Here is a 22598-nt window from a genome sequence, read left to right on the forward strand (position 1 = left end):
TGGGAAGTGTTTGCTGAAGAAGAATGGTCCAGACCCCAGAAAGTGTTTATGTAAAATAGGGCAGCCTGCACAGTTTGCAGGGTCCGACCCAGGTTCAGAACCACTCTACTGTCTACCATTGATGGGTTCTTAAAAGCCCTACACCTCCCTGAGCCTCGGCTCCCTGGACTCTCAAATGATGACAGAAATAATGGTGGCCCTCCCAGGGTGGTAGATGAGATGATAGATTCAAGGGTACTTTGTAAACCCTCAAACGTGATCTAGATGTTAATCATAATTGTCAATAGCTAGTCAATGGCATTGTAGCAGAGTTACTAACAAGAGGACGGGTTGTGGAGTCAGCCTAGTGGAGGTTCAGATCTTGGCTTCACCACTCACTCGCGGTATGACTTCAGGCAAGTTTCCGTATTTCTCTGAGCCTTGGTTTTCTGATCTGTAAAATGGGAATACCAATAGTATCTACTCTGGTCAGGTTGTTAAGAGGATTTGATGAGAGAATGCATTGTAAAACCAGTTCCTGGTCCATAGAAACTGTTCAGTCAATGTGAGTTGTTTATTATTATTATTACTATTATAACTAACATTTTGAGACAGGGTCTCACTGTGTTATCCAGGCTGGAGTGCAGTGGCGTGATCATGGCTCACTGTAACCACGACCTCCTGGGTTCAAGCAATCCTCTCTCCTCGACCTCTCAAGTAGCTACGACTACAGGCATGTGCAACCATGCCCAGCTAATTTTTTGACTTTTTTTGTAGAGAGGGGGCTTCACGATGTTGCCCAGGCCTGTCTCAAACTCCTGAGCTCAAGTGATCCCCTCGCCTCGGCCTTCCAGAGCTGTTGTTATTGTTATTGCTGCTGCTGCTGCCGCCACTGAGGATGATGTTATGATGTCGATAATGATGATGATGCCGTGATGCTGATGTTGATGATGATGATCTATGATAAGGGTGATATTCTCCATTCTTCCCTGAGTGGTGATCTACATCACCACACCATAGGATCGAGGAATAAGACAGATGTTTGCTCTGGACAGGTAGATTAGAGCATCTTACCCAGAGTAAGAGCTGAAACTGTAACAGTAGCTGATTTATCTGAAGATGAGTCAGGAAGACTAAATCAGACCACAAAGAGCTAGATCTCTCGGCTCAGAGCTCAGAGCGGGGAGTGACCAGAAAGATGCTTCCGCTGCCTGGGTTGGCTTAATCACAGAGCCTCACAGAGGAAGGAGGCCAAAGCCAGTGATTTCAGCAGGTGAAAGAGGAAACCCTGGTCCTGAATGCCCCTACCAGGAAATTCCTCTCTGGCTTAGCAGCTTCTACCCACGTAAGCCAGGTCTTGTTCTTTAGGACTCGGGACTGGATGCAGTGCAGAGTGAAATATCATGTTCAACTGCTTCCTTTATTTAAGAATATTGGCCGGGCACGGTGGCTCAGGCTTGTAATCCCAGCACTTTGGGAGGCCGACACGGGCGGATCACGAGGTCAGGAGATCGAGACCATCCTGGCGAACATGGTGAAACCCTGTCTCTACTAAAAAATACAAAAAAAAAAAACTAGCCGGCGAGGTGGCGGGCGCCTGTAGTCCCAGCTAACTGGGAGGCTGAGGCAGGAGAATGGCGTAAACCCGGGAGGCGGAGCTTGCAGTGAGCTGAGATCCGGCCACTGCACTCCAGCCCTGGCGACAGAGCGAGACTCCGTCTCAAAAAAAAAAAAAAAAGAATATTGACTGCTGGGCATAGTGGCTCACACCTGTAATCCCAACGCTTTGGGAGGCCGAGGCAGGCGGATCACCTGAGGTCAGGAGTTCGAAATCAGCTTGGCCAACATGGTGAGACCCCCATCTCTACTCAAAATACAAAAATTAGCTGGGCGTGGTGGCGTGCACCTGTAATCCCAGCTACTCAGGAGGCTGAGGTGGGAGAATCGCTTGAACCCAGGAGGCAGAGGTTGCAGTGAGCCGAGATCCCACCACTGCACTCCAGCCTGGGCAACAGAGTGAGACTCCATCTCAGAAAAAAAAAAATAAACAAAGAATATTGGCTGGTCAGGTGCGGTGGCTCACGCCTATAACCCTAGCACTTTGGGAGGCTGAGATGGGTGGATCGCTTGAGCTCAGGAGTTTGAGACCAGCCTGGGCAACATGGTGAAACCTCATCTCTATAAAAAATACAAAATTAGCCAGGCATGTTGGCATGTGCCTGTAGTCCCAGCTACTGGGGAGGCTGAGGTGGGAGGGTTGATTGAGCCCAGGAGGTTGGGGCTGCAGTGAGCCATGATGTGACATCACATTCCAGCCTGGATGACTTGAGACCCTGTCTCAAAAAATATATATATATTGACCATATCTGTCCCCCCAAATAAAGGAGAACTCAGAATCCTCTTATCTTGGAAATTTTTATGTGTGGTAGTATATTACATTCTCCTAAAATACATGCATTTGAGACTCAATAGAAACCAATGGTATACAAAGTCAGTATCAGCTCACCAGAGCCAATCATTAAGTATTCAGGAATCTTGCAAGCCAATTGTTAAATAGGGACATTATTAAAAATTAAATTATACAAACTTTAAGTTATATTAAGATAATGCAATAAATACTCTAAAGGCATCACTTTCTAATTATTTTCCAATGCCTAACTTTTTTTTTTTTTGAAATGGAGGCTCGCTCTGTCTCCCAGGCTGGAGTACAGTGGTGCAATCTCGGCTCATTACAATCTCTGCCTCCTGGGTTCAAGCGATGCTCCTGCCTCAGCTTCCTGAGTAGTTGGGATTACAGGTGTGTGCCCACCACACCCCGCTAATTTTTGTATTTTTAGTAGACATAAGGTTTCACTATGTTGGCCAGGTTGCTCTTGAACTCATGACCTCAGGTGATCTACCCGCCTCGTCCTCCCAAAGTGCTAGGATTACAGGAGTGAGCCACTGTGCCTGGCCAATGTCTTACTTTTGCCTGTACTCTTGAGGTTTACTTATAACTATTACACCTATATGGCAAAATTACTATATACCCATTTTCCACACCCAGGGTGATCTCTCGAAAATGCAAAAGTGGTCCCACCCCTCTTGATGTTTTCCCACTGCCCTCGGACAAAGTCCAGACTCCTACTGTGACATCCACGACTCTTTCCTTCAGCCTCACCTCTTGCCATGTCCTGCCTCAAGTTTGAAACTGTAATACTGACCGTCTTTCTGTTCTTGGAGTACACCTTAGTGTCTTTCTGCTTCAAGGCTTAGCCCATGCTCTCAGTCCTTGCACAAGAAGAAAAGAGCAAACAATTGCAGAATAATGTTATAAACACACTCACAGTGTATCAACAGCTAAAGGAGTCTTCAGAAAGCAGGCCCAGCATTCGGGGACAAGGCGATCAGGGAAGGCCTCATGATGACAGGAATTGTCATCTTTCTCTGTGCATCGAGTTACCTGAATAGGTATTACATGCACATGACACAGAAGTCAGATGATACACAGGGTGTGAAATGAAGAGCGGGTCTCCCTCCTGTTTCTGTGTCCCAGGAGTCCTCCTCTCCCCATAGAGGCAAACTCTACTGTAACTTTAAAAATGATCCTCATAACAGAAATTGTGAAGTAGGGGTGGGGGGAAAATCCAGCTCCTATCTATAACTTACCACTTTTCATTTTTCAGAGTTCACTTTCTGGCCCTGTTCATAGACAAGGATAATTTTTGCAAAACTGCAACCACACTAGACATATAATTTTGTGTTCCACCTCCTCCTCACTGCCCCACTCATCAACCTATCACGGGCATTTTCCCCATCAGGAATCTCACTTGAAGTGTTCATAATTATCACTTTGAATTGCCATAGCATTAAAGTCTCCAACTTCAAATGTGGAATGGTGGTAAGGCCGTTAGATATCACTTAAATGCCTTCGAAATGTTGTATTTTTTCCTGAGTATTCTTTTCATAAAGATTACTCTGCAAATATCTTCATGCCATGAAAAACTAGGGAGAAAAATTCTTTGCTGAAGCAAGAGTGAAAAATGCTTGTGTAATCGACTTGGATCAAGTGACCAACTCAACTTTTTTGCAAACCCTACTATAGTGGGTTCCAAAAGATATGTCCCCAGAACTTGTGAATGTGACCTTATTTGGAGAAAGGATCATTGCAAATGCAATTAAGAATCTTGAGATGAGATCATCCTGGATGATCCACGTGGATCATAAATCCAATGAAAAGTGCCCTCATAAGAGAGAATAGGAGACAGACACAGGAGAGAGGCCATGTGACCACAGAGGCAGAGATCAGAGTGATGCGGCCACAAGCCAAGAACACCTGGAGCCACTAGAAGCTGGAAGAGGCCAGGAAAGACCCTCCCTTGGAGCCTTTGGAGGGAGCTTGGCCCCGGTAACACCTGTGATTTCAGACTTCTGATCTCTGAAGCTGTGAGATAATACATTTCCTATTATTTCAAGTAATCAAGTTGTGATTTGTGATGGCAGCCATGGAAATGAATAAACCTGCCAAGTCCATAAGCAGACCATCATCCTCTCTTCATTCCCTGGGTTCTCCTGGGGAATGCGCACCTGCTGCTGGTCTCAGTTCACTCACTGAGCAAATGCACTCTGGTGACCAAAAATCCAGTCTCACCAGCATAAAAATCCCACTTATCAGAATCTGCATAAAGGTTAAACCTGTGTTTCTTTCCCTGGTCCAGTGTACAGTGGGTGCCAATAAAGTCATGAGCTGACATCACCAAGCATTCTAGAAAAATGCAAGGGTTTGAAATGAAGGAGGGCCCTGGGGTGCCCTCATGGTATTGAAGGGTGAGGTCATGCTGGACGCCATTAGATACCATGTTAATTGAGTTCTTGCCATCTTGGCAGTGCCAAATGCTGTTGGTGTAGACATTAAGTGTGTTTGGACACACTGCTCCCGTCCACCAAACACCACTCGGTATTGAAGTTTCTTCTACTCGACCGGCCACCCCAGGGCCCAAGCCTTTAATAAACCAACTGGCTTCTTGGATTCACGGGGAAATACTCTGAAAAGTGTTCAGATTCCTTCACTTCTATTCAGTTTGAAGTGAACACAGTCTTTTCCTAGCATATCGTTATTATTGACAACCGGAGATAAAATTTCAGATCACTAAAGATACGCGGGGTGATAGCTCATCCTGGGCAGAGCAGTGATGAATGAGAAAGGGCTTTCCAGCAGATTTTTTAAAATCTCTCTCTCTTAGAACCCCAAAATGGAAGTTACAACATTCAGTAAATAAATAAAATAAGTGGGCAATCTCGTGGTGACATTTTCATTAGCCCACTCGCTTTCTGTCTCATTAGCTTTCATGGGGAGAGGAAGGATTGTTTTAATTAGCAGGGTGGAAAAGTCCTGCCTGGGTTGCATCCCCTCCCGCTGTTCCTAGGATTACGCTGTCAGCTTATAAATACAATACCAAATCATTACAGCCCACAACACCACCTCCAAGGCGGCGGAAGAAAGCGATCCACTTGAGTCTGTGTTAAGCGTCTTTGAACAATGTTCTTTCTCTAAGCATTCAAGCATAATTCAAGCGTAATATTGGGCTTTATCAAACAGCTCAATATCCTGTCACAGAAAGGCCCTTTCTGGCTTGGGACCGGCCATGTGTTCCTTCTTTTTCGCTTTTGTGCTCTGGGCGGCCCAGGCAGAGCGCGTATCCACAGAATGGCCATGCTGGAAGGGACCATGGTTTCAAAGTGCCCATTTGGATTTACTTGTTAAATGCTCAAATCAAAAGCCAGACCAGAAGCAATCCCTCCGCCCCCCTACAGGTTCCTGTATCCATTTGCACTGCTCGTGGGTGCTTGGAGGCTTGATAACACACAGGTTGTTGTGGTACGAATCGTGTTTCAATTACACAAAGTTGTACGCACAGATATTTTGCTTCTCGGTGAAACCAAATTGCAAATTCATAGCTTCTACCCACCTGTGCGCATAGCTGTGCCTTCCTTCGTGGAGAAAAGCCTGTCTTTGAATCTTAAAATGAAAGTGTCTTAACTTTTGGATTGAAAATAGATCTAGATGTTTGTAGAAATGCCAAGGCTACTATTCACTAGGAGACAGTCTCCCAGGTCCTCATTAAACTGTTTATTTGCTCATTTGACAAACATTTATTGAACACCTACTTTATGCCAAGTACTGCAGGCACTGGGGATAGAAACCTGGTTCCTGGCCACAAGGAACCAACAAGGACAGACATTTTCATATACATGGTAAGAACAATGACAGAAATACACACAGGATACAATGGCAGCAAAGAGCGGGGACACGTAAAACATCTCAGAGCGGGGATGGGGTCCGGAAAGACTTCCAGAGGAGAGGATCCAGAGCTGGGCCTTATTTATTGTACTTTATTTTATTTTTATTTTTTCAAGACAGGGTCTCGCTCCGTCACCCAGGCTGGAGTGCAGTGGTATAATCATGGCTCACTGCAGTCTCAGCCTCCTTGGCTCAAGCGATCCTCCCACCTGAGCCTCCCAAGTAGCTGGGACTACAGGCACATGCCACCATGCCCAGGTAACTTTTTTTTTTTAAATACATGGGATCTCCCTATGTTGCCCAGGCTGGTGTCTAACTCCTGGACTCAAGTGATCCCAAAGTACTGTGATTACAGGCATGAGCGCCTGGCCAAAACCGGGTTTTAAAAGATGAATGAATAGGCCGGGAGTGGTGGCTCACACCTGTAATCGCAGCATTTTGGGAGGCCGAGGCGGGTGGATCACCTGAGGTCAGGAGTTCAAGACCAGTCTGGCTGACATGGTGAAACCGCGTCTCTACTAAAAATACAAAAATTAGCTGGGCGTGGTGGCACGCGCCTGTAATCCCAGCTCCTTGGGAGGCTGAGGCAGGAGAATTGCTTGAACCTGGGAGGCAGACGTTGCAGTGAGCTAAAATTGTGCCACTGCACTCTAGCCTGGCGACAGAGTCAGACTCCGACTCAAAAAAAAAAAAAAAAAAGATGAATGAATAGCCACGTGAGGACAGGGGAAGTGTGGGGAGGGCAGTGAAGTGGCATCTCAGGTTGGGGTGGGGGCAGCCTGCCCACAGGCAGATGGCTAGTTTATGCCATCTGGGCTGTCTTTTGTCATAGAGGTGAGAAGGTGAGTACTGTCTGGTGCAATCACACCTCACAGAGAGTGGTGAGGGATGAAGGGCCGTCAAAGGCTAGAAGAGCTCACACACGAGGACAGGACGGCTGGCAAACAGAATCACAGCAGCCTTCAGAGCAAGTGCCATTTCTCAGGCCCTTACCGTTGAGCAAGCTCTGCACTTAGCTGTTTATACACATCTGTCTCATTTCATCTTTGCAACAGCCCCATGAAGTAGATGCCATTATCAGCCCTCATTTATAGAAAGTGAACCAAGGGGTTGGGCATGGTGGCTCACACCTGTAATCCCAGCACTTTGGGAGGCCGAGATGGGGCAGATCACTTGAAGTCAGGGGTTTGAGACCAGCCTGGCCAACATAGCAAAACCCCTTCTCTACTAAAAATACAAAAATTGGCTGGGCAGGGTGGCTCACGCCTATAATCCCAGCACTTTGAGAGGCCGAGGAGGGCGGATCACGAGGTCAGGAGAATGAGACCATCCTGGCTAAAATGGTGAAACCCCGTCTCTACTAAAAACACAAAAAATTAGCCAGGCATGGTGATGGGCACCTGTAATCCCAGCTACTCGGGAGGCTGAGGCAGGAGAATTGCTTGAACCTGGGAGGTGGAGGTTGCAGTGAGCTGAGATCGCGCCACTGCACTCCAGTCTGGGCAACAGAGCGAGACTCCATCTCAATAAATAAATAAATAAATAAATAAAACGAAAATTAGCTGGGCGTAGTGGCATGTGCCTGCAGTCCCAGCTACTCAGTTGGCTGAGGCAAAGAGAATTGCTTGAACCCTGGAAGCAGAGGATGCAGTGAGCCAAGATCGCGCCACTGCACTCCAGCCTGGGCGACAGAGCGAGCTCCATCTCAACAACAACAACAAAAAGGAACCAAGGACTAAGGGACCCTCTTCCTATCTGAGGTTATGCAGCTAGCAAGCAGCGGAAGGAGGGGTAAACTACACACCTGTCCAAGTTCAAAGTCCTTGCTACATTCTATGGATGGATCTGGCTCCCAATAAGACTGTGAAGCTGCATTCTCAAATATGGGTTCCTAGCCACCCAACTCCTCCCATGTAAAGCCCTCAGACTCTGTTCACGTCTTGCTAGGGATTCCACTCCACTTTGTCCCTGAAACCACACATTTCTTCCACATAACACCCTTTTGCCCTCCCCCAAATCCAGGCTTATTTATATTGTGTCCTGCTTCCTGATGTCCTTTTATAGAACTAGAAATTCTAAGAGAGGACTCCGGGCCAAGGTCTCTGTTCCTGGGTTCCGTGTTTCCAGCGAGACATCTGTGATGATTTGAACTGTTGTTCCCTGACATGCAATGTGTTATTTTTCCCTGTCTGATTTCAAGATTTTCTCTTTATTTTTGGTTCTTCACAATGTGCCTATGATGTGCACAGGTGTGGTTTTGTTACTTTTTAGGAATCTTGTTTGAATAGCCAGTGGTGGTGGCTCACACCTGGAATCCCAACTACTCGGCAGGATAAGATAGGAGAATTGCATGAGGCCAGGAGTTCAAGAAATCTTTTTGGGATTCACTGAGATGTATTAGGTTGGTGCAAAAGTAATGGCAAAAACTGCAATTACTTTTGCACCAACCTAATATGTCTTTGAGTAAATTGGGGGAAATTTGGGCTACTATTTCTTCAAGTACACGTTAGACCTTTTGATATCATCTCACAGGTCCCTGAGGATCTGCCCATGTTTTTCAATGTTTTTTCTCTGTTCCTCAATTGGATAACTTTTATTGGTATATCTTCAGGATCACTGAATCATCTGCTGTCTAGATTCTGCTGTTGGGTTCATTAAGTGAATTTTTACTTCAGACATTGTATTTTCACTTCTAGATTCCTGTTGGTTACTTTTTGTCCTATCTTTTCATTCACTGAGAACATATTTTTCTTTACATCTTAAGTGCAGTCATAGCATCCACTTTAAATTCAGGATTGTTGATTCTAAATCTGGATAATTATCTTAATTCTATATGTTTTCACTTGAGAATGAGTCACGTTTTCCTATTTCTTTGTGTGTCAAATATACTTCTGAGGTATGCCTTAGACATTGTGACTGACCCATTGTAGAGACTCTGGATTATTTATGTTCTTTTTAAACATTTTTTGTTGTTTGTCTTGTTTGCAAGAAGCTAACTTGATTTGCAAGAGGCAAACTTCGCCTCTGCTGCAGTGGATGGAAATTCACATCTAAGTTCTGTTATTTTAGCCTTATTTGGGCTTTGTAGTGTCTGCCCCATTTATATGGGTTCAGGGATTATCCAGAGACCCTGAATTTGGACTTCCCTTCTCTGGCTCTCTCCTTTCCTGGATTCTTCCCTCACCTTCCAGTGACAGTGGTTGCCCCGATTCTGTCTTCTGGTTCTTCAACCACAGGTTGAATAGAATCACAGGTTTCTATTCAAACTGTAGACACACTGTGCAGCATTGACTATAGCCTGGCCTTTGGATAAAAGTCGTTTTTAAAATAGGAAAGTCGTCTCCTGCTGTTGTCTTCCTCCATGCGTTGACTCCCTCATCTGCCTGCTGTATCTGCCTGCATTTGTTCACTTCCTAGCTGCTGCTTCTTCTTCTTCTTCTTCTTCTTCTTCTTCTTCTTTTTACATTTTATCTGGAGTATATAAATGTTATCTCTGGGAAGGCTGATACGGTAGGAGGTTACTTGGCCATGACCAGAAGAGGAACAAGTTTTCTGTTACTGGGTAAAAAATAGCTTGAAGTGCTGCTTCTTCCTTCTGACATATTGACTGAGGTCCCAGATGTGTCAGATAAGAGAGGGGATTCTGCTGAGATTTTCTGGTACCTTGGCAATCTGGTAGGAATGCCTAGGACAGGAGGGCTTTGCTTCAGATCACAACAAAGAAGTGGGTTTCTAGTTCACAGGGTAGCTCTGGTCATTGGGAAAAATGGAAACATTCTTGGCTGCATTATAAGTAGATGCTAAGGTAGTTTCTAAAAATCTTTTTGTAGGGGATAAACATAACTATCTTAAGGCTATGATTTGGAATGTGCCTTACCAGTTTATTATGAGATCTAATGCTTGCAAAAATCTTAGGAAGGAGAAATACGGAGATCGGATCAAAACAGAGGACTAAGCCCGTTCATCCTCTTTCTCTCTCCCCATCCCACAAATGCCACGACAGGACAGAGAAAGTATTTTCCAAAAGAAAATAATATCCAAAATAGTGTGAAAAATGAGAAAGTGAGCTCCATCACCGAGCCAGAAATTTTTAAAAATTTATGAATGATAGAAATTAGACAGAATCAGACAAACAGAAAAGCAAAACCAGAGGAAACCACCACCAGAAATAAGTATAGGAGATGACAGCCATGGAGCCAGGGAGGGCCTAGGAGAATGTCAAGTGCAGACCCCTAATACCAAGTGCAGACCCCATGCACCAGAGAAAAGAGGGCTCTGGGCAGCAGTTGTGGACTCTCTGGGGAGCTGCTTTGGGAGCAGTTGGGTTAACTGAGCCTCTCCCCTTCCAAGGTTAACTGAGCCTGTCACCAAGCAGAAAGCAACGGTGGCATTTGCATTCAGACTAAAGCAATGATCATGAAAAGCAGAGATTCTTTTTTTTTTTTTTTTTTTTTTTTTGAGATGAAGTCTCGCTCTGTCACCTGGGCTAGAGTGCAGTGGCGCAATCTCGGCTCACTGCAACCTCTGCCTCCTGGGTTCAAGTGATTCTCCTGCCTCAGCCTCCAGGGTAGTTGGGACTACAGGCACCGCCACCACCCCTGGCTAATTTTTGTATTTTTAGAAGACACAGGGTTTCACCATGTTGGCCAGGCTGGTCTCGAATTCCTGACCTCGTGATCTGCCCACCTTGGCCTCCCAAAGTGCTGGGATTACAGGTGTGAGCCACCGCGCCTGGCCAGAAAGGAGAGATTAAAGATACCCTCATGTGGCTCTTTATTCCCATACTCAGAAGAAAAACCACTAGTTTATCTTACTTTCCAGTCTAGCCTGCCTCTTCCCTGCAATCTCTAGCAGTGAGAGAAAAAAACATTCACAGGAAAATATTTAGGAAATGGCAAATAAAAATACAATACCCAACCGAGAATAGACAAACATTTGAGAAAAACCATTATCATGAAAGAAAGAAAACTAGACAGAGGCCCCCAGTTCAACATTCAGGGTGACACTCTAGTGATTACCTTGTAACTCTTACCAAAACTCAGGGACCACAGATCAGGACCCAAGCCCAAAGCAGTCACATGTGAATGAGACATGACAGAAGCCAGTGGTCAGAGATGACCTGGTGGGACCCTGACCACCACCGTCGCAGCCTGGTGATGCCAATGTACACAGAGCAGGGCAGTCTTCAAAGCTCTCACTGTGCCCTGAAGGCCTTGGGACCTGGGTATGTGCCCTAGTCTCAAAACCCAGACTATGGATGATAAGAGAATGGCCCCTACCTCTGCACCTCCCCAGCTGTTTGGAAGGGACCTCGTTGCCAGGGTAATCTAGGTGTGTTTTTTCCTTGCAGTTTTTTTTTTTTTTTTTTTTTTGAGACGGAGTCTTGCTCTGTTGCCCAGGCTAGAGTTCAATGGTGCAGTCTTGGCTCATTGCAACCTCTGCCTCCCAGGTTCAAGGGATTCTCCTGTCTGAGCCTCCCAAGTAGCTGTGATTACAGGCGTCCACCACCATGCCCAGCTAAGTTTTTCTATTTTTAGTAGAGACGAGGTTTCACCATGTTGGCCAGGTTGGTTTGGAACTCCTGACCTCAAGTGATCGCCTGCCTCGGCCTCCCAAAGTGCTGGGATTACAGGCATGAGCCACCATGCCCAGCTCCTTGCAGTTATTAAGAATCTAATGCTCTGGCCAGGTGCAGTGGCTCACACCTATAATCCCAGTGCTTTGAGAAGCCAATGCGGGAGGATTGCTTGAGCCCAGGAGTTTGAGACCAGACTGGGTAACACTGCAAGACCCATGTTCTACCAAAAAAAAAAAAAAAAAAAACTAAAAAATTAGCTAGGCATGATGGCATATGTCCCTGTGGTCCCAGCTATGCAAGAGGCTGAGGTGGGTCACTTGAGCCGGGAGGTCAAGGCTACCGTGAGCTATGATTGTACCACTGCACTCCAGCCTGCGTGACAAAGCAAGACCCTGTCTCAGGAAAAAAAAAAAGAATCTAACGCTCAACAAACTTGGGTCATGGGGTCAATGGAGAATGTTAGAAGTTGAACTCTGTCTCTTCAAAATTCATATGCTGAAGTCCTAACTCCTAGTACCTGAGAATGTGACTTTGTTTGGTAATAAGATCATTGGCAAGATAATTTGTTAATTATAAGGTGATACTGCAGGGGACAGTTGTCCCTATAGAAAGGGGAAATTTGGACATAGACACCTTTACAGGCAGAATGTCATGGGAACATAATGAGGGCCATCTACAAGCCGGGAGAGAGGCCTGGACCAGATCCTTCCCTCACCGCTCTCAGGAGGAACCAGCCCTGCTGATGCCTTGGTTTTGGACTTTGGCCTCCAGAACTCTGAGAGAATAAATATCTGTTTTGTTTTTATTTATTTAGTTAGTTAGTTAGTTTTGAGATAGTCTTACTCTGTTGCCCAGGCAGGAGTGCAGTTGCGCGATCTCGGCTCACTGCAGCCTCCACCTCCCGGGTTCAAGAGATTATCGTGCCTCAGCCTCCTAAGTAGCTGGGATTACAACGCACCCAGACAAGATATCTGGTTTTTTTATGGTTTTTTGTTTGTTTGTTTGTTTCAGACAGAGTCTCGCTCTGTTGCCCAGGCTGGAGTGCAGTGGCGCGATCTTGGCTCACATGAAGCTCCGCCTCCCGGGTTCACGCCATTCTCCTGCCTCAGCCTCCTGAGCAGCTGGGACTACAGGTGCCCGCCACCTCGCCCGGCTAGTTTTTTTTATTTTTTTATTTTTAGTGGAGACAGGGTTTCACTGTGTTAGCCAGGATGGTCTCAATCTCCTGACCTCGTGACCCGCCTCGGCCTCCCAAAGTGCTGGGATTACAGGCGTGAGCCACCACGCCTGGCCCCAGAACACCTGTTTTTAAGCCACTTGATGTGTGATCATTCGTTAGGCAGCCCTAATACAGAGGGCAAAGCCGCTAGACCCGAGAAGGACAGAAGAAGTCTGGGGGAGTGGGTGGGACACAGGATGGGCTGGGCATGGCGGGAATTGCTGGATGGCCAAGGAGGGAATGGCCAGGGTGAAAAAGCAGAGCGTTGGTGCTGAGAAGGAAGCCGTGAATGGGCTGCAGGAACACCTTATTACCTTATTGCAGGAAACAAAAACTTTTTCACCCAGATAAAAGAGAGAAGAATCGGGGCTTCTTGTGTTCTGGCGAAGCCGGTTCTGGCCCAAATCTGGCCAAGGCTGGCCCACCTGTGTCTTAAAATGTATTCTCTCCAGCCCAGAAATAACTCGGCTGCAGGCTTCTTATATTGATAAATTCATCCTATTATCAGGCAGTGTCTTCTTTATATTTAGATTAACAACCGCATAATGATCACCTTTGCTGTATTAGATGGTGTCATTTTAAGGAATTACGGTTGAGATCCATCTTCTCTTTCTCCATTCCCTCTGCCCTCCCTGAATTATTCCTGAAGAAGAAACCAATTAATAGTAGCTTGACTGCTGTAATGCAGGCTGCTCAACAATGTAGCGATGCCTAATGGAGTTTTAATTTCCCCATGGTGAGTCAATATTTGCTTTAAGAAAGAAAAATGTCACCATAAACCACTGCCCCAAATGAATCTGGTAGCACAGAGGGTGAGCGAGTCTTCTTTTTTAGGCAAACAGGGATGGAAAGTGGGCACGGGGGCGGGGGAATTTCACTCTGCACAAACAAGGTTGCCTCAGGTTCCACTGCTGCTTCAGACGATGATGGTTAATAAATATTTTGCTTTGCAAATGTGGATGACTGTCAGAAACTCACCCACAGTTTAAAGGGTCTGAAGCAAAGTCATTATAATATAGAAGAGGAACAATTTATTCCAGCCTTTTAATAACTGGCAGGGAACAGGGAAGGGGGGGGAATGTGACATTAGGCCTCCCTGTTTGAAGACATTACCGTTGTCTCTCATTTCCCCCAACTTGGGTTGCACATGGAAACGGGATCCTACTTTTAAAAAAATGTATTAGACTTTTCGGGATCCTGCAAGGAAATAAAGTTCTGCAATCCTCTCTCTCATAATAAGTCTGTCCAAAAATGATGTTGCTCATTCCGTTGAAAGATAGTTTCATTTCCTAACTCAAAATTGGTATGAAAAATTTGCCTTGCCAAATGAACATTGTATACGGAACTTGTCAAATCCTTTCTCCTGACACAAATAAAAGATAACATTGGGTGGCAGCATGTAAAACAGCTCTGACAAGATAGCAAAGGGAGACAAAGAAATATACATATTTTGATTCTCTCTGTTTTAGAAGCTGGGGGAGGAGGGCGGGGGTCCCAGCAGAATGACTGGCCGGCTTGTGAATGCTTCAGGTAACAATTGAACAAGTCACTTTCATGTAGATTTTCAATGGTATAATGACCCGGTTTCCAATTAGCCAAAACATGACAAAATCTCAACTTTTATAGCAGCAAAAGCTGGCAGGGAGAGGGCCGTCTGACTGACAAGGCTCTTCATTCAAAAGTTTACAGGCGCACTGTGTGGCTGTAATTACTAGTTCTAACACAGTGGGAAATTATTCCGCGTGTGTTTAAAAATAAATAAGGTAAATGATCACCCTTTCATTAGATCTGTACCCATATCATGTAAGTGACTCTTTTTTTCCTATTAAAATTGTTGATTGAAGGCCGTTAGCTGTTTATCAGCTCAAAATTACATTTCTGCTCTCTTAGGAGCTGCCGCCTTTAAAAATCACACTCGGCGCCTAGTTAGTAACAAGAAAAGACTCCTAAAACTGCAATTTCGGGGGGGAAAGAAACACAAGCAAGAAACCCAGATTGCACCTTCACATCCCCAAAGGCATCACACTTCTTTGTTCTGCTAAGAAAAATTAACCTCAATCTCAGCTCGGGGTCCCTAGATTGATTACCATAGTCATTTAAATACTGTAATCTCATTTTCAGCATGGGGATAAGGAGGGGGGAGCATTGAGAGAGGGGATTGGGGAGCGAGGCTGGAGAGAGAAAGAGAGCAAAGGAGTGGGGGAGGAGAAAACAGAATAAATTATCTGACAAAGGGAATCGGGCCTTTCTGCTCACAGAGCCTATTTCGGATCCTTCCACATGATTGGAAAAGTTGATGAAGTTTAAATGAAGCAGAATTAGAACCTCAGGCCGCTGAGTATTGACGGCGGAGATGCAAGAATGTGCAATTCAATAGCCCCGGTTTCGGCAGAAAACAAGGGAAAGGCCTAAATGGTATAATCTTCAATCGAATCTAACATCCACACTGACAAGGCAGGGTAATGAGTTAGGCCAGATCAGGCCTGTTGGTTAAAGAAATTAATCCCTCCCGCCGCCCTGAGCCGGGCTTTGATGCCTATTGTGTGGGCCTCAGTCCCAGTCTATCTAAATGCTAACTAACTGCGAGGGTGAGCGGGACTGTGCTTTTCATTGCTGGCGCTAATCTGATAACAATTTGCTCTCTCTGATTAGGGACGTGGGGAGAAGAAGGGAGTCGTGGCTGGGAGAGGAGGAGGGGACGCCTTTCCTTTGAAAAGGGGGAGGCCACTCTGCTCAGCCTTGATGGAGGTTTTGCCCCCAGCCATCCTGGCTCCCTGGCCAGCAGATGCGCGCGTTTGGAATAACCTGAAATCTGACATCCGTGGGAAACCCGGTATCTATGCGTCTTTATCCCGAGTCTCTTCTTTAAACTTTCAAGTGATGACACCCAAAATGCAGGCTCCTTGAGTGGTCCTCACCTGATCCCAGCGTCCCTTTCCCAGGAACTTTCCTCTGCTGCCTTTTTGGTAGCGTGCTCCCTCCAGACTTCCCCTGAAAATGCACTCAAGCTCATGGCAGCCAATTTCTCACCTTGTCTGGTCATTGTCTACACTTGTCCCTCCTCTTCTCAGCCCTCCAGCAATTCCACAGGTCTTTCTGGACCAGGCCAGGTCAGGGCTGCCCCCCTTCCTAACTCTTTTTTTTTTTTTTTTTTTTTTTTTTTTTTTTGAGATGGAGTCTCGTTCTGTAGCCCAGGCTGGAGTGCAGTGGCACGATCTCGGCTCACTCCAACTTCTGCCTCCCTGGTTCAAGCGATTCTCCTGCCTCAGCCTCCTGAGTAGCTGGGACTACAGGCACCTGCCACTATGCCGGCTAATTTTTGTATTTTTAGTAGAGATGGGGTTTCACCATGTTAACCAGGATGGTCTCCATCTCCTGACCTCATGATCTGCCCGCCTCGGCCTCCCAAAGTGCTCGGATTACAGGCGTGAGCCACTGCACCTGGCCTCCTAACTCCTTTTTTTAACAGCCATGGATGTCTTGGCTGCATTGGTTTCAGCCTTGTGCAGTCAACTTCTGGCCGTAGGTGCCCATGTGTGATGCGACTTTTCTGCCCAACTAGACTGGAAGGTCCTTGGAGAATAGAAAACACATCCCCAGATGAGTTTGACCCTTCAGATAGATATAGACGCAGGTGATAAGCACATGGATTAACTGGATTCTTCTCTCCCATCAGGACAAAGGGGTCTCCCAGGGTAATGGGCAGTGTGGCGTAACATGTAGGAGGCATGACAGGCTGTGGACTCACTCAGGCCACACTGCAAGCCCCAGTCCTGCCATTTACCCTTCATGTGGCCTTGAGCATGTTTCTGAGCCCTTCTGGGCTCAAGACATGGAGCTTGCAGAGTTGAGATAATATATGTAAAAGATCTGGCTTGGTCAGGTACTCAACAAGTGATGGCCACTGATGTCACTAAGTTCTTTGGATCTGCACGGCGGTTACAACCTCAGACTTCAGGATGAAAGACTTGGTTGGAAGCCTGGTTCGTCCAGGCATGAGCTGGGTGACTACGGGCAATTTCTGTAACCTCTATAAGCCTCGGCTTCCCCATCTGTAAAATGGGAATGATAGTCATCCCGTCTCAGGATTGTTGCAAAGATGTAAGGGAGAGGCACGGTGCCCGGCATACGATAAGCACATTGCACAGAGGGCAGCTGCTGTCAGTGGGCACACTGGCGTATCAGCTGATCAAATGGTCTGCAGCTAGAAGCCTCCTGGAAACCCAGACCCAGGCTCAGCCTCCTCCTCATCCTCCCACTCCGGGAGAAGTCAGGCCCGTGAGCATCCTGAGAGGTGATCCTGGGAAGATCTCCCCAAGAAGCAAGCGGCTGCCTAAGAAAAGACAGAGCTTTCAGGTTCACCCAACAGGTGCTGTCCTTTTAGAAGGGGAGTTTTAAAAAGACTTGCTTAAACCTCTGAATTTATGCCCACTGGGGTGCCTACAGAGACAGCAAAATCTTCAGTGACGGTTTGTAAAGGTTTTGGAGGCAGCCGCGAAGCCCAACACTCAGCCCTAAGGGACCCCCCGGAATTGCTCCAGCAGGTTCCCTCAAACGACTTGGTGAAAATACAGAGTGCGGCAGACTTGGGCTTGTGTAACTTACAAAAAGTAAACGAATCGTAGTCACCAACCCTAAACCAGCCTGGAGGCACACATCCTGCCATCCGTGCCTGGCCTGGTTAGGGACCAGAATGCAACTAACATGTCCATCCCAGCTGTCACACCGCAGCACGCTGCAGCTGAGAGTGTGTCCCTTTGTCAGCCTGTTGTCACCTTCAGTGGAGGGAAGGAGGTGTGGTTGCTACAGCCTCTTGTTGGTTTCTGGACCTGTCTCTCAGCCCTTTGTGTATTGCCCCTGCTTTGACTCCTGCAGGTGTCCCTGACCTCTGACTTCCTGCCCAGCCTCACCTCAGTGCTGCCTTTCCCTGCTGCTTCACTGCAGCCCCCTGGCCCTCTTTCTCCAAAGCTCCAGGCTCCTCCTTGCTTTGGGTCTTCTCATAAAATCTCTTATTTTGCCTGGAACAGTCTCGTCCCACTGATCATCCGAACACAGACACATACACACTCTACTTCCAGTACCTCTTCACTGACCAGGACCCCTCAGCTCGAAAGGCTGGGCTAAAATGTAGCATCCGTGTTATCCTCCAGCTGGGGCTTCGCTAGCCTCTGAGCACCCTGCACTCCTCCGCAATGTGTATCCCTGAGTGAGGGGTCCTTGGCTTACTGTCTGTCTTCTGCAGGGTCTTGAAAGCCACCTGCTGGGCTGGGCACAGTGGCTCATGGCTGTAATCCCAGCACTTTGGGAGGCCGAGGCAGGTGGATCACCTGAGGTTGGGAGTTCAAGACCAGCCTGGCCAACATAGTGAAAGCCCCTCTCTACAAAAATACAAAAATTAGCTGGGCTTGGTGGTGCGAGCCTGGAATCCCAGCTACCGGGGAGGCTGAGGCGGGAGAATCACTTGAACCTGGGTGGCGGAGGTTGCAATGAGCTGAGATTGCACCATTGCAATCCAGCCTGGGCAACAAGAGTGAAACTCCATCTCGAAAGAAAAAGAAGAAGCCACCTGCTGACAGGTACTAAGGCTGGTCTTATCCACTGAGGTGTCCATAAGGCCCAGCACACATAACAGCTCCTCAATAAACAGTTTGCAAATGGTCAAATGAGCAAGTGAAGGACGGGCGAGAAGCCATTCAGGTGTACAGAATCAAGGCTTAGAGACATCTAGTGATTCATTCAAGGTTTCAGAGCCAATGAGAGTGTGCAGTAGACTGTGAACTCCTCGCTGTGGTGCCAGGACCCGGTGTGCCTGGCCCAGGGGAACTGTGCAATGCTTAGTGAAGAAATGAATGAATGACTGAATGTCATGCAGCCAGGAGAAGAATCGAGGATTCTCAAGTCTAATGGTCTAGCGTGCATCCCCCCAAATTCCAGCCCCACTGAACACGCTCTCTCTTCTCCTGGGAAGCTTTTTCTCTCCCAAAGTTGATTTACCATGAAACTAGTGAAGTTTAGCTTCAGGGTCACTCTCCAGCACAGGGCCCATTCCAAGGCCTTGGACTTAATTTTCAAAATTATTTGTAGTTCTGTATTCTGTTTCTTAAAGAGTGATCCCAACATTGCATAAACTTTAAGCCTGGCAAAATCTGGATCTCCCTCTGCCCCCACCTCTTCAGTTCCCCCCACATACTTGCTAATCTTTGTGTCAAGACTCAGCCCAAGGCCGGGCATGGTGGCTCAAGCCTGTCATCCCATCACTTTAGGAGGCCAAGACGGGCGGATCACCTAAGGTCAGGAGTTTGAGGCCAGTCTGGCCAACATGGTGAAACAAACCCCATCTCTACTAAAAATTCAAAAATTAGCTGGGTGTGGTGGCGGGCGCCTGTAATTCCAGCTACTCGGGAGGCTGAGGCAGGAGAATCACTTGAACCCAGAAGGTGGAGGTTGCAGTGAGCCGATAACACGGCACTGCACTCCAGCCTGGATGACAGAGCAAGACTCTGTCTCAAAAGAAAAAAAAAAAAAAAGACACAAGCCAAACCATCAGCCTATGAGAGCTTTCCTCATCTCCTTTCGTCCAGGTGAAGATGGAGCTACCCTCAGTGCTGGGCATGGATCCCGTCCGGATGGCTCTGGCCATGTCTGTACCACTTTGCTGTTGATTTTCATCTTATGTCTGCTTCTGCCTGCTAGATTGTAAGCTCTTCAAGGACAAAGCCTATATCCAGGTGGGTTTACCCCTGTCTCCTTGGTGCCTGGCACTGTGCCTGGTACACATTATGTGCTCAAAAAGTGTTAATTAAATCTGTGAGTGAATGAATGCACAGAATCATGGAATTATTGTTCTGTTCTTTTTTTTTTTTTTTTTTTTGAGACGGAGTCTCACTCAGTAGCCCAGGCTGCAGGCTGGAGTGCAATGGTGCAACCTTGGCTCACTGCAACCTCCACCTCCTGGGTTCAGGCAATTCTCCTGCCTCAGCCTTGCGAGTACCTGGGATTACAGGTGTGCACCACCATGCCCAGTTAATTTTTTTTTTGTATTTTTAGTAGAGACAGAGTTTTACCATGTTGGCCAGGCTGGTCTCGAACTCCTGGCCTCAAGTGATCCACCCACCTCAGCCTCCCAAAGTGTTGGGATTACAGGTATGTCCATTCTTGCTGAGAACACCTTGCACATACCAGGTGATGTGCCTTTGCTCTAGGTGTCCCCTTCCTGTCCTGTTCCCCCAGTGGAATCCGGTCCATCCTATAGGCCCAGCCCAACCTCATCAGCTCTCTGAGCTGCCTGGAAAGCCCCAACACAGCTCCTGCCTCAACTCTTAAACGTAGCATTCTGGCCTCTCATCACCTCTCCTTCCACTTTTTTTTTTTTTGTCAAGGTCTTGCTCTATCACCTAGGCTGGAGTGCAGTGGTGTGATCATAGCTCACTGCAGCCTCAACCTCCTGGCCTCAGGCAATCCTTCTGCCTCAGTTTCCTGAGTAGCTGAGACTACAGGTGCACACTACTACAACCGCCTAATTTTTTTAAATTTTGTGGATGCCAGGTCTCATTATGTTGCGCAGGCTGGTTTCAAACTCCTGGGCTCAAACCATCCTCCTGCCTCAGTCTCCCAAAGTGCTGGGATTACAGGTGTGAGTCACTACCTCCAGCCACCCACTTTTTTTTTTTTTTTTTTTTTGAGACGGAGTCTGGCTCTGTTGCCCAGGCTGGAGTGCAGTGGCCGGATCTCAGCTCACTGCAAGCTCCACCTCCCAGGTTTATGCCATTCTCCTGCCTCAGCCTCCCGAGTAGCTGGGACTACAGGCGCCCGCCACCTTGCCCGGCTAGTTTTTTGTATTTTTTAGTAGAGACGGGGTTTCACCATGTTAGCCAGGATGGTCTCGATCTCCTGACCTCGTGATCCGCCTGTCTCGGCCTCCCAAAGTGCTGGGACTACAGGCTTGAGCCACCGCGCCCGGCCCAGCCACCCACTTTTAATAACTTATGGATTTTAGTGTGCAAAGTCTGGTTCTCTCTGATCAGGCTACAACTTCTTGGAAACAAAGTCTTCAACCTCTTGTGTTTCCTCCGGTCCCTTGTACATTGTAGGTGTTCAATAAATATTTGCTCATTGGCTGATGGGTTCATTAGCAGTCTTCAATGCATACAAAGAAAAAAAAAAGCCAATATCTTGGTTCTTAAAGATCTCCTGGGAAGCAGGTGGAAAATACAAATGCAGTTCTACATAATGGGAATATTATGATGGCATTTTAACGTGGTGACACGGCCAAATTCACTATTGTCCAGTAAAATTAACTAATAAAGCTGCCAGTAGATTTTCTAATTCCCTCAACAGAAATGCTGTGGCCGAAAGATCACCTCTCTCGTTGCCTTTTTGGGTGCCCCATCTTTGTGGGAGGCTGTGGCATCCGAGCTTTGGCTCGCTAGGGCTGCTTCTCTGATGCCATGGCACCGCTTAGATGCTGTGCTATTGGTTACAAACAGCCAGCCACCTGGCAGCGGTGTGGCCTCTCACTAATGCCATACATACCTTGAATTCAAAGAGTTCTGAGCCTCCACTTTCCTTCTTCTGGACAAACACAAAAGATTTCAATCCACACAAAGAAATTTATCTTGCATGCTTCTGAGTTCACTGGTCTCCCAAATATGTATTGTTTGGTTCATATAAAAGATCAAAAATCCCTCTTTTTGGCTCATTATGTGTTTTCCACAATCCTTTTGGTGGCCATTCTCCCTCCTGTGTGCTACTCATGTTGACCTTTCTGTTCATTGACCCATGTCTGTCAGTTTCTTGCCCGAACCCTGATGTGCCTTTAAATGATTGGGTGGAAAAATACAGCTGTTTTCTTTATAAAGCATATTTATTTGCTTCCCCGAAATGCTGTATTTAGTGCCACAATGAGAGCACAGAGTCTGTGATGGGGCCCTGGACCACTGTGAGCTTAATTTCTGGTGTACTAAATCAATTATGCTTTAAATCTTAGATTAGTTCATGCTGAGGAAAACAAAACCAAACCACATAAAACCCTTAGAAGTTGGTGCACCGAGGAAACAAAGCTTGTCTACTGGTCAGTGATTACTCAACAAATCAGTCCCTTTGCTAATTAGTTTATCTAATGAATTATTGAGCCACACTGTATGAATTGCTGGAAATGCTTTTTATTTTTTTAAAGGACAACATGGGTGAGTCTAGAGATTGACAAGTCTCAGACAAAAGCTAGCAAACTCATGTAAGCTACGTTGCTCAGGGAAAGGAAACGGATTCAAAGAGGGGGTATTTTAAATAGCCATAAAATGTATGGGAGGAAGACAATCGGAAGCAAACAATGGGTAGAGAAGCAATTAAAACCAAACCAGCTCATTGCTAGAGTCTTTGCATTAGGTTTCAAGAGACCATGAACCATGGGTGAAGGATAACAAAGTTCCCACGTCTCCTTTATGTCTCCTGGTTCAGGGCTTCTCCGCCTTGGTGCTATTGACATTTGGGGCCAGAGGATTCCTCGTTTTGGGGTGGGGGACACTGTCCTGTGTATAGCAGGA

At 46.7% G+C, this 22598-nt stretch overlaps 2 protein-coding genes across 3 annotated transcripts in view; both read right to left on the reverse strand.

Moving 5' to 3' along the window:
• The window catches only part of SPACA9 (sperm acrosome associated 9), a 468643-nt gene extending 464893 nt beyond the window's left edge, over nt 1-3750 (reverse strand). The window contains exon 1 of the mRNA XM_077967393.1: nt 3741-3750. The gene's annotated coding sequence lies outside the window, so the exon portion shown is untranslated. The remainder of the gene's footprint in view (nt 1-3740) is intronic.
• CFAP77 (cilia and flagella associated protein 77) overlaps nt 1-22598 on the reverse strand; it is a 170266-nt gene that overhangs the window by 138802 nt on the left and 8866 nt on the right. The window lies entirely within an intron of this gene.

This window comes from Macaca mulatta, chromosome 15 (genome assembly GCF_049350105.2).
Source record: "Macaca mulatta isolate MMU2019108-1 chromosome 15, T2T-MMU8v2.0, whole genome shotgun sequence".
NCBI lineage: Eukaryota > Metazoa > Chordata > Mammalia > Primates > Cercopithecidae > Macaca > Macaca mulatta.